The sequence below is a fragment of the Vipera berus genome (genome assembly GCF_964194415.1).
Source record: "Vipera berus genome assembly, chromosome: Z".
Lineage (NCBI taxonomy): Eukaryota > Metazoa > Chordata > Lepidosauria > Squamata > Viperidae > Vipera > Vipera berus.
Genome location: NC_138205.1, coordinates 11,065,453 through 11,077,070, shown reverse-complemented (window position 1 = coordinate 11,077,070; position 11,618 = coordinate 11,065,453).

The window sequence follows — 11,618 nt, the reverse complement described above, 5'->3', positions numbered from 1 at the left end:
AATCCGCGTCGTCTTCTCTTGACAGCTCAGGCTTCCGCATGGTCCGGTGTTATGACAGCCGCGAGCTGTCAGTGGTTGCGCCTGCGCTGTGCGGGGAACTTTGACAGCTGTCAAAGTTCCCGCGTGTTCTCCTGTCAGAATGTTTTCCTCAGTTCTAACACCCTGTTAAATGATGTATATTTACTGTTTATATATATAATACATATATAATACACCCCTTACCCCTCCCCTGGAGCGTTCCCACCCCCTTGGTTGCCGGAACCTGCCCATTGGTAGTCCTTTAGGTAGGCGGGGGCTCTTCGGTTTCTGTTAGAATGGCGGGGAAGTGGTGGGTTGTCAGGTTCTGGTAGTTCGTTTTCTTGCTGTTCTTCTTCTTGGTTTGGTAAAGGTAGTATTTCTGGGGGGGGTTGTAGTTCCAGTTCTTTTGGTTGGTGTTCTGCGTTGTGTGGTGGTTGTCTGGGTCTGAGTTGGTCGATATGACGGCGTACGTTGCCATGAGTTTGTGTGGCTATTAGGTATGAAATGGGTCCCGTTTGTTTTAGTACTGTCCCCTGGACCCACTTGTTTTTATCCGTGTATGACCGTGCCCATATCAATTGCCCTGTTTTGAGTGTGCGGTTTGGGTAGGTTTGCTCTTTTTCCTCCAGGTATGTGTCAGGGTGCAGTCTATCGAGCCGCGTTATTAGCCTCCTCCCCCATCTTAGTTCTGCCGGTGATTTGCCCGTTGTTGTGCATGGAGTTGCATGTTGTGACATGAGGAACTGGCTGAGCCGGCGTTGCCAGTTCCCCTTTGCGAATTTTTTCAAAGCTTCTTTTGTAGACCGCACCATAATTTCGGCCATCCGTTCGACGATGGGTGGAACGGCGCAGACGTGACCAGCCTAATACAATTCTTCATAGCGAACATCTGAAATTCACGAGAGGTGAATTGAGGTCCATTGTCTGAAACTATGGTGTCTGGAAGGCCATGTGTGGCGAATATTTTTCTTAAGGCTTGTATCGTGGCTCCTGACGTTGTTTTTCTAAGGGGAGTGACTTCTAGCTATTTGGAATAGCTGTCCACTACAATTAGGAAACTTTGCCCCTGGATAGGTCCTGCAAAATCTAAATGAATACGTGACCATGGGTTCCTCGTAGTCTCCCATTTGTGAATTGGGGCTTGGGGTGGCTCGTTTCGGGTCGCTTGACAGGTATAGCACCCTCCCACATATCTTTCTATTTCTTTATCTATGCCCGGCCACCAGACATAACTTCTAGCCATAGCTTTCATCTTGACTATGCCTGGATGTCCTTCATGTAAAATGTGTAATGTTTGGTTTATGTTTTTCTCTGGTATTATGACCCGATTTCCCCACAGCAGGCATCCTCTATGAGTGGATATTTCATTTTTTCTGCTAAAATAAGGCTGGAATTGGGGTTGTGGGTTTTGTGCTGGCCACCCTGTTGTGGCCCATTTGAGAATTCTGCTAAGTATTTTATCTGTAGCTGAATTTTTGGCTATAATGTTTGCGGACAGGGGACAATCTGGAAGTTGAGAGATTGCTAGAATCTGTCCAGCTGGGGCTGGATCTGAGTCCTTGCTTTGAATGGGCAGTCTGCTGAGGCAGTCTGCGTGTCCTAATTCCTTCCCCGGTTTATGTATTAACTGATAGGAATAGGCTGATAGGAATGTGGACCACCGTAGAATTCTTGGAGAGAGAATCTGTGGTGTAGTTTTATTCCACGTGAATATGCCCAGAAGGGGTTTGTGATCTGTAAATATAGTAAAGGGCCTCCCATAAAGGTAGTCGTGAAATTTTTTAACTCCTGCGACTATTGCTAGGGCTTCTCTGTCTATTTGTGCGTAATTCCTTTCTGCTTTAGACAGAGTACGTGAATAAAAGGCTATGGGTCTTTGTGTACCATCCTTGAATAAATGACTTAACACTGCCCCGATTCCATAGGGAGATGCATCGCAAGCGATGCATATTGGGGTGTCTTCTCTGAAAAGGGTGATCGTTGAGCTGTGGCAAATAATCTTTTTTAATGATTGGAAACTATTCTCATGTATTTTGGTCCAGGACCAAACAGTTCCCTTGTCCAGGAGCCTATGCAGAGGCTCCGCGATAGTGGCTTTATGGGGAAGGAAGGCATGGTAAAAGTTTAATAATCCTAAAAAAGCTTGGAGCTCTTGTTTATTCTTTGGGCTTGGTGCTGTTTGAATAGCCTTTAGTTTTTCTGTGGTGGGGTGGATGCCTTGGCCGTCTATTTTGTACCCTAGGAATTCTGTGGATGTGACTCCAATAGAGCACTTTTCCCGTTTCAGCTTGAGGCCGGCTTCTCCATGATACCCTGAAAAATACCCGGGGCCGCCGATATGCCGAATTGGAGCCTTTTCACTTTAAAGGCACCGCGGTGGGTGACAATTGTCTGGGCTTCCGCCGTGTCATTAGTGACAGGCAGTTGCAAATACGCCTGCGTGAGATCAAGTTTGGCAAAAATGGCGCCAGAGCGGATAGAAGCAAATACGTCCCTTACTGCTGGCACCGGGTAAGCGTGAGGACTGAGGGCTAGGTTGAGGGTCGCTTTATAGTCCGCACATAATCTCACTTCCCCGTTAGGTTTAATAGGGGTGACTATAGGGGTCTCCCAGCTTCCCCCTTCCGTTGGTTCGAGCACCCCAAGACCTATGAGGCGATCGATTTCGTTTTCAATTTTTTCTTTAAGGGCAAAGGGTACTCTCCTAGCTCTTATCTTAATTGGTTGGATTGCTGGGTTTAACTGTAAGGAGATGGGGGGACCGGTGTATTTCCCTAACGTGCCATCGAAGACGTCTGCATACTTGTTGCAAACGGCTTCTAGGCTGGGTGATTGAATTGTATTTACCCCCGTTATGGCGATTCCTAGCGGCTCGAACCAGTTTAACCCTATCAAGTTGGTGCGGTTCCCTGGCGTAACTAGGACATCTAAGGGACCCTTGAACTCTTTGTACTGCACCGTAACCTTAGCCCTCCCTTCCAGAGGAATGGGGGTTTTCTGGAAGTCAGCTAGGTGGACTTGGGTTTGCCTCAGAGGAATTTTTTCCTTTCCCTGTTGACAGATCTCCTGATAAGTTTTAAGCGAAATTAAGGAGACTGCTGACCCTGAATCCACTTCCATGAGGCAGGGCACCCCCTGAATTCTTACCCTGATCTTAACCTTTGAGCTTAGGCTGTTTACCCTGTCAATTGTTTCTACCAGGGGCCCTGGCGGTTTTTCTCTGCTGGCCTGGGTAGCTGGCCTACCTGGGGAGTTTGCCTCCAAATCATTGATGTTGTCACGGCCCTTGCTGCGGCACACCGGTTTGATGTGGCCGGTCTTCCCGCAATTGTGGCACTTAGCGTTCCTAAACCGGCAGCTTCCTCGGGCATGGTTGCCCCCGCAGCTGGCACAGGCGGCCCGTTGCTCGTAACGCGGCGGTGGTGGAGGGGGGTTCCTGGACCTTCGGCGGTCCGAAGTGTCGCCTCTCCTCGGTTGCCTGCGTTCCATTCTGCGTTGCAGGGCTTCTCCGTCGGTGAAATCCACCGACTCTTCGCTGTCGCTGAGGATGGCGCTTTCTTGGAAGACGGTCGCTGGGCTCTCTGGGGTCGTGGTAGTCGGCTTCTTCTTGTGGCTGTGCTCGTAGGCCATGATTTCTCTGGTCAGCTCTGCCAGGCTCATGTCGGGTTTGGATGTCAGCTTCTTCTGCAGCCTCTCATCCCTCAACCCGATCACCACCTGGTCTCTGATGCGGTCCTCCAAGTCGGGAAAACAGCAGTTCCGCGCGGATTGTCTGACCCCAGCGATGAACTCGTTGGCGGGCTCGTCTGGCCGCTGTTTCTTCTGGGCAAATTGGACCCGCCAGTACAGTTCTGAGCGAGCCGGCATATAGTACTTGTTCAGCTGGTCCACCAGGTCCGCGTAGGAGACCTCGGTGATGGGCACCGGGCTGAACAGGCCCACGGCAGCATCATACACTGGAGGTCCGCTGATGTATAGTAGCGCGGCGGCCTTTGCTCTGTCGTCAGTGATTTTACTGACGAGGAGGAATCCCTCGACCTGGCCTAGGTGTGATTGCCATCTCTCGGGATGGCGGGTATCGAATTCCCTCACACGCCCGAAGTTTGCCATGTCGTCCGGTCCTGGGTCGCTCCTATGGAAGTTAAAACTTCCAGTGACAGCTCTTGCCGGGAACTCTCTTCCTCGGCCGTGACTTCAGCTCAGGAACTCTCTTCCTTGGCTGTGACTTCAGCTCCGGAGCGATCCCATCCTCGTCGCCAGTGAAGTAGCCGAAGGACCACTCGGGACGACAGGCTAGTTAATAAAAGGGTTTATTTAGAGCGAAGACAAACATAGAATAACTTGCCGGCTTTTATAGCCGGCAGCTGTCAGTGAGGGCCAATCAGGAGCGTTCATTTTGGCGCCGCGTCAATCCGGACCAATCCGCGTCGTCTTCTCTTGACAGCTCAGGCTTCCGCATGGTCCGGTGTTATGACAGCCGCGAGCTGTCAGTGGTTGCGCCTGCGCTGTGCGGGGAACTTTGACAGCTGTCAAAGTTCCCGCGTGTTCTCCTGTCAGAATGTTTTCCTCAGTTCTAACACCCTGTTAAATGATGTATATTTACTGTTTATATATATAATACATATATAATACAAGAACAGAACAGAACAGAACAGAACAGAACAGAATAGAATAGAATAGAATAGAATAGAATAGAATAACAGTGTTGGAAGGGACTTTGGTGGTCTCCAAAGCACCTGAGGGCAAGACAAGAACCAATGGATGGAAACTTGTCGAGGAGAGAAGCAACCTAGAACTAAGGAGAAATTTCCTGACAGAACAATTAACCAGTAGAACAACTTGCCTCCAGAAGTTGTGAATGCTCCAACACTGTAAGTTTTAAAGAAGAAATTGGACAACCATTTGTCTGAAATGGTATAGGCTTTCCTGCTTGAGCAGGAAGCTGGATGAAAAGATCTCCAAGGTCCCTTCCAACTCAGATATTCTGTTATCCTCAGCTACACTAATGACACATCAAGGATATACCTGTCCTTCCAAAAGACAACCTCCCCCCAAAAAAAATAGTACTATTTCCCCCAAATACGTTCCACTGAAAATGGGAGAATCAGCTCAGATTGGTCTTGTAGGAGTTGAAGGGCCATGTTCTCCTTTAAAGTGAGATCCTGTTGCCTAAGGAAGTATATCTGCAGCAGCTTATTTGAATTTCTTTGTTTGCTTGTTTTTCATATTTCTGATCCACCCATTTCCCTCAAAGAGGGACCTGAATACTTTTTAAAAATAGAAAACGGTTTTATCTAGTTGAGACAGGACATTTGCCTCTGCTGTTATGGAAGGGAGATGCATATGGGTGAATAGGGCATTATTTTTATTATTATTTATTAAATTTATTGGCCGCCCATGTTACCACAGGATAACACTGGGTGGCTTACAGTATGAAAAGAATGTCTTGCTTTGCCTTGTGCATATGATAAAAAGGATACAAAATCACAAGTTTTCTGTTTTGTGAGTCTTAAAAGGTAAAGGTAAAGGTTCCCCCGCACATGCGTGCTAGTCGTTTCCGACTCTAGGGGCCGGTGCTCATCTCCGTTTCAAAGCCGAAGAGCCAGCGCTTGTCCGAGGACGCCTCCGTGGTCATGTGGCCGGCATGACTAGACGCCAAAGGCGCACGGAACGCTGTTACCTTCCCACCGGAGTGGTCCCTATTTTTCTACTTGCCTTTTTACGTGCTTTCGAACTGCTAGGTGGGCAGAAGCTGGGACGAGTAACAGGCGCTCACTCTGCTACGCGGCACTCGGGATTCGACCCGCCAAACTGCTGACCTTCTGATCGACAAGCTCAGTGTCCTATCCCACTGAGCCACCGCGTCCCTACGTGTGTGTGTATATATATATATATATATATATATATATATATATATATATATATATATATATATATATGTATATATATATATATGTATATATATGTATATATATGTATATATGTGTTTGTATATATATATATGTATATATGTGTATATATATATATATATATATATATATATATCATACATATATATATATATATCATACATATATATATGTATGTCACAAATGTTAAGATTCTTTCACTACTCCTTTTGTGATAATAGACTACTTGCAGTCCATTCCCATGCTGCTAGGTTGTTGCACCTGGCTTATGTTTCTCAAATAGTGACATCTATTTCCAAGCTCCTTGTTAATTATCTTGCTGTCTCCAGTCCACACACTGTTATATTACTGTCTCAAAGTAACTTTTCTGTGGGCAGCATATAGACAAGAAACAGTATGACCCAGAGTACAGCATCTTTGTGATAGAAATCAGACATTATCTCTTGATTCCTTGAAAAGGCCATTGATTCATGGCTTGAACATGCTAGTTTAGCTTTCAGTGGAACATAAGCCTATGCTATCCCAGTCTACAAAGGGGAAGCATCTCATGTGAGAAAGTATAGCTTTGTGACTCTCATGTTGCTACATAGAACACTTAAACCATTTCATTGAACAGAGAGTTTGTAAACATCTACAAAACATCAATGGGGGATAATATAAGTTGAAAACAGTAAATCATATCAGCCCTAATTTCTTTTTAAATATCAATTGTAATCTGGCAGATATCAGAATGCTTTGAATAACAGAATAAAAGAATAAAAGAATAACAGAAATGGAAGGAAGCTTGGAGGGCTCCTAGTCCAACCCTCTGTTCTGGCAGGAAACCCTGTACCATTTCAGACAAATGGTTGTCCAATCTCTTCTTAAAAACTTCCAGTGTTGGAGCATCCACAACTTCTGGAAACAAGTCATTCCACTGATTAATTGTTCTGACAAGAAATTTCTCCTTAGTTCTAGGTTGCTTCTCTCCTTGATTAGTTTCCATCCATTGCTTCTTGTCCTGCCTTCTTTGGAGAATAGATTGACTTCTTCTTTGTGGCAACCCCTGAGATTTTGGAACACAATGGAATTCTTTAGATAGAATGTATCTTGATCTCAACAAAACATATCTCATGTTCTTTTATTATTAAGGTGATAAAATGTCAACTGTCAGGGACACGGTGGCTCAGTGGGTTAGGACGCTGAGTTTGTCGATCAGAAGGTCATCAGTTTGGTGGGTCGAATCCTGAGTGCCGCGTAACAGAGTGAGCGCCTGTTACTCGTCCCAGCTTCTGCCAACCTAGCAGTTCGAAAGCACATAAAAATGCAAGTAGAAAAATAGGGACCACTCCGGTGGGAAGGTAACAGCCTTCCGTGCGCCTTTGGTGTCTAGTCATGCCGGCCACATCACCATGGAGACGTCCTCGGACAAGCGCTGGCTCTTCGGCTTTGAAATGGAGATGAGCACCGGCCCCTAGAGTCGGAAACGACTAGCACACATGTGCGGGGGAACCTTTACCTTTACCTTTAAAATGTCAACTAGATATGGGATAGCCTTAAATACTGTTGTCTTCTTCAAACATCCTATTAACAAATAAACGGTTCAGCAATTACAGCAAAATAGCACCTGTTAATAACACATGATGAAAATGGAAGACAATGGCAGGATTAATAGCAATAGGGTAAGGAAACAAACATTGAAAAAGTTAGGAAATAAAAACTCTTCTATTTACTTATCCCCCCCCCCACACACACACACTCACTCATATACACAAACACAAAAGAAAACCTGGCTTTATAGCAGGAATCTGTACATTTTAAGAAAGTATGGAGTCCATGCTCAAAAATGGCAAATCAGAAAGGTGAAACAGCTGAAAGACAAGCGGCGCAATGAAAAGTTTGGCTTATAAAAGAGAAGAAATTGTTTTTATGAAGAGTGTAGAGATTTTTGTGACAGCAGGTTTATAAGCATAAAGGGTTGAATGATAGCCTAAGTACATTCCATAATTTAAGATGCCATTTTCATAATTTATGGACCTGCTTTCTTTTTCTGACATTGACATATGTAGTGGCTAGGGAGAAAAGTCATCACAAAAGTTCTGCACAGCTGAATGGAGGAGGAGCTCTATCAATCAGGAATCAATCTTTGGAAATTGGAGATCCAAAAAAAAAAAAAAAGCAATTGAAGGAATAGTAGAGCTAGGTGTTGTTTTCTTTAAAAAAAAGTTATCAAAAGTAATTTGAGCCATTCTTTTTGCCTGTGTCATTCCTGTTCTTTTTGTACTATGTATATTGTGTGTTTTTTTTCTCCTGCCCTAATATAATAATCCCTGCAGAAATCATGGTTGATTTTTCCATTCTCCTGTGGGCTTTCAACTTCAATCTAGTTCCTTAATCTTGACATCCATACTAAAAGACTTCAGTGCTTGTTGAATCAACATTTGTATTCTGACAGTACTTTAACCTTGATTTATGGTTAATCCTACTTAACATACAACAATGAAGACAAACATTTTATTTACTCTTAAATAATTCAACAATTGAGATAATTTCTTCTGGAAACAGAGGTAAATGTCACTATTTACCAAGTACGTACTGCCCTAGAGTGTGGATGGAGATATTTGGAGTTTAATGAGACTTCCATTTGAAGAAGACAAACTTATCACAGAGATTGGTAAATTTATATTCTCTTTAATACAGTATACAGGGTAGGTGACAGTTACAAATCTTGGGGATACTCCCCATTTGAAAACCATGAAGTGAGCAATTTTAATTTTCTCTTTCAATACAGTATTTTCAACCTCTCCATCAATCTTCAGTATCCACCTCCCAAACTAAAAAGACTTAATTAAGCAAGATGAGAATGTTTTTTCTTCAAAGTCTTTTCAACATTTTGAATGCTGCTAAATGGATGTCTTTGTTCCTTAGGGTGTAAATTATGGGGTTAAGAAGGGGAGTGATTACAAGGTAAAAGACAGCAATTTTCTTGTCACGATCAGGAGATGGGTTTGACTGGGGGACAATATACGTAGAGATAATAGTGCCATAGAACAAGGTTACTACAGCAAGGTGGGAACCACAGGTGGAGAAAGCTTTATGCCATCCTCCTGTTGAACGCATGTGCAATACAGAATTCAGAATGTACACATAGGAAGTCAGGATAACAAAAAGGGGAACAAGAACAATGAAAGTCGAGAGACCAAAACCAATGACCTTGGTGATTCTTGTGTCACCACATGCAAGTTTTAGCACAGCGGGTGGTTCACAGATGAAGTGGTTTATGATGATCCCACAAAAGGGATGCCGAAAGGTGCAGAGAACATAAATTGCAGAAAACACAAAACCAATGGTCCAACAGGATGTGGCAAGCAAGAGTTGGTGATACCTGTCCATGGCTAATGCATATACCAATGGATGGCAGATGGCCAAGTAGCGGTCATAAGCCATGGCTCCTAGTAGCAAACACTCAGTACTACCCATGGCCAGAGTCATGTAGCCCTGCAGTGCACAACATACTAAGGAGATGACCCCATTTCCAGTGAAAAGGTGAGTCAACATCTGAGGCAATGTGCTAGTAACATACCCAATTTCCATGCCAGCAAGATGGCCAAGAAAGAAGTACATGGGGGTATGCAGTTGAGAATCAACCCATACCAGTATGATGATCAGAGTGTTTCCAAAGATGGTAAGCAAGTAGATAAGGAGAACAGTCACAAAAAGTAGCAGCCGTTTTTTGGGATGGCTGGTCAGCCCAAGTAGGATGAATTCTCTGGTGGCAGTATAATTCTCAGCTCCCATTTTTCCTTCTGTTTGAGAAGAGAGGTAAGGTTGGGACAAAATGAATGTCACTGAAAATAGTGTGACCTTTAATGAGATAATTCCTTCAACATTTAATGAGCAAATTCATCTTCTTTCAAAGAACCCTTATTTCTAGTATTGGCTTTCTGCAGGCATCATTCGTATGTTTATCAGCGTCGGGAAAGATCGCTTTATGTTCCAGCAACTTCATTTTTAGTGAACCTGTGTATAGAATATGAGAATTGGATATAAATAGCAAATAATGTATTACTTGCAATCTTTGAATGACTGAACATCGTGAACATTTAAAAAAGAAATGGGAGAGGACTGATTTATCTCTGCACTGAAAAGTACACAGTATACTGAACTGTGAGTACAACCAGTAAATTAGTTGCCTACCTTTTCTCTCACTACCCAAGAAAAAGGTGTAAAGGATTTAAAGTAGTAGACAAACATACTGAACTTCACAAATATCTACATTCTCCAAAGTCAATGGATATACTACTTCATGGCCTCTGATCCCTGTTTTGTCTTCATGGACTTCCCCAAGAAAAGGACAAGTGAAATTTCCCATAATAATAAAGTTGGAAGGAACCTTGGAGGTCATATAGTCCAACCCCATGCTCAGGCAGGAAATCTTATACCACTTCAGACAAATGGCTGTCCAGTCTCTTCTTAAAAACTTCCAGTGTTGGAGCATTCACAGCTTCTGGAGGCAGATTGTTCCATTGATTAATTGTTCTAACTGTCAGGAAATTTCTCCTTAGTTCTAGTTTGCTTCTCTTCTTGATTAGTTTCCATCCCTTGCTTCTTGTCCTGCCCTCTTCTTTGTGGCAGAACCTGAGATATTGGAACATTGCTATCATTTGAGCTTGAAATTATGAATAAAAATATCTGGTTTATCTGCTGAAATAATTGCCTATGGATGCCACAAACATTAATGAGATCAAATACACACAATAATAGGAGGTTAAAGTGCATTCATAGCATGTTTTTCTGGTTAGATCCTCATTTCTGAGATAGGATGAGGTGTTGATTTGTACCAAAACTAACAACCACCAGATAGATGTCACTAAATGATCCTCATCTGAATTCCTTTAATGAAGAAACTAAGAGACTTCTAAATGAAGTTGGACACTATATGATGGAGAGATGGATACTGACAATCTCAGCAGAGACCAAACCCAAAATTCAGAAGTTTGTACAGAACTAAAAAAGACTAAAACATATGAAGAACAGCTGCAGGAATTGGGTTTGGCTAGTGTAAAGAAAAGAAGAAATAGGGGTGACATGATAGTAGGATTCTAGTATTTGAGGAGCTGCCACAAAAAAAGAGAGAGTCAAAAGCACCAAAGGGCAGGACAAGAAACAATGAATGGAAACTGAGCAAAGAGAGAATCCACATGGAATTAAGGAGAAACCTCCTAACAGTGAGGACAATTAACCAGTGGAACAGCTTACCTTCATAAATCGTGGACGCTCCGTCACTGGAGAGTTTTAAAAGCGACTAGACAGTCACTTGTCTGAAATGATATAGGTTCTGCCTGAGCATGGGGCTGGACTAGAAGACCTCCATGGTACCTTCCAGCTCTATTCTATTCAAACTAACTTTAAAAGATTATCAAAGCAGCAATAAAACAGAAATATGAATGGGAGATGTTCTACACATGCGTGACAATATGTGGGCCTGGAAAATGGCATGTTATAACTTCACATATCCACATGGTCAATAACTATGAGAAGGACAGATGAAATATTGAAAAACATGGTTCCAGTTGCAACACTAGAACACTGGACTGAAAACAATACCAACATCTGTGAATAATGTTGCAGTAGGTGGTGAAACGACTCAATGAATATAATAATTGAAGTATCAGGGTAAGCATTTGCATTATGTTCTAATTACTCAACCAC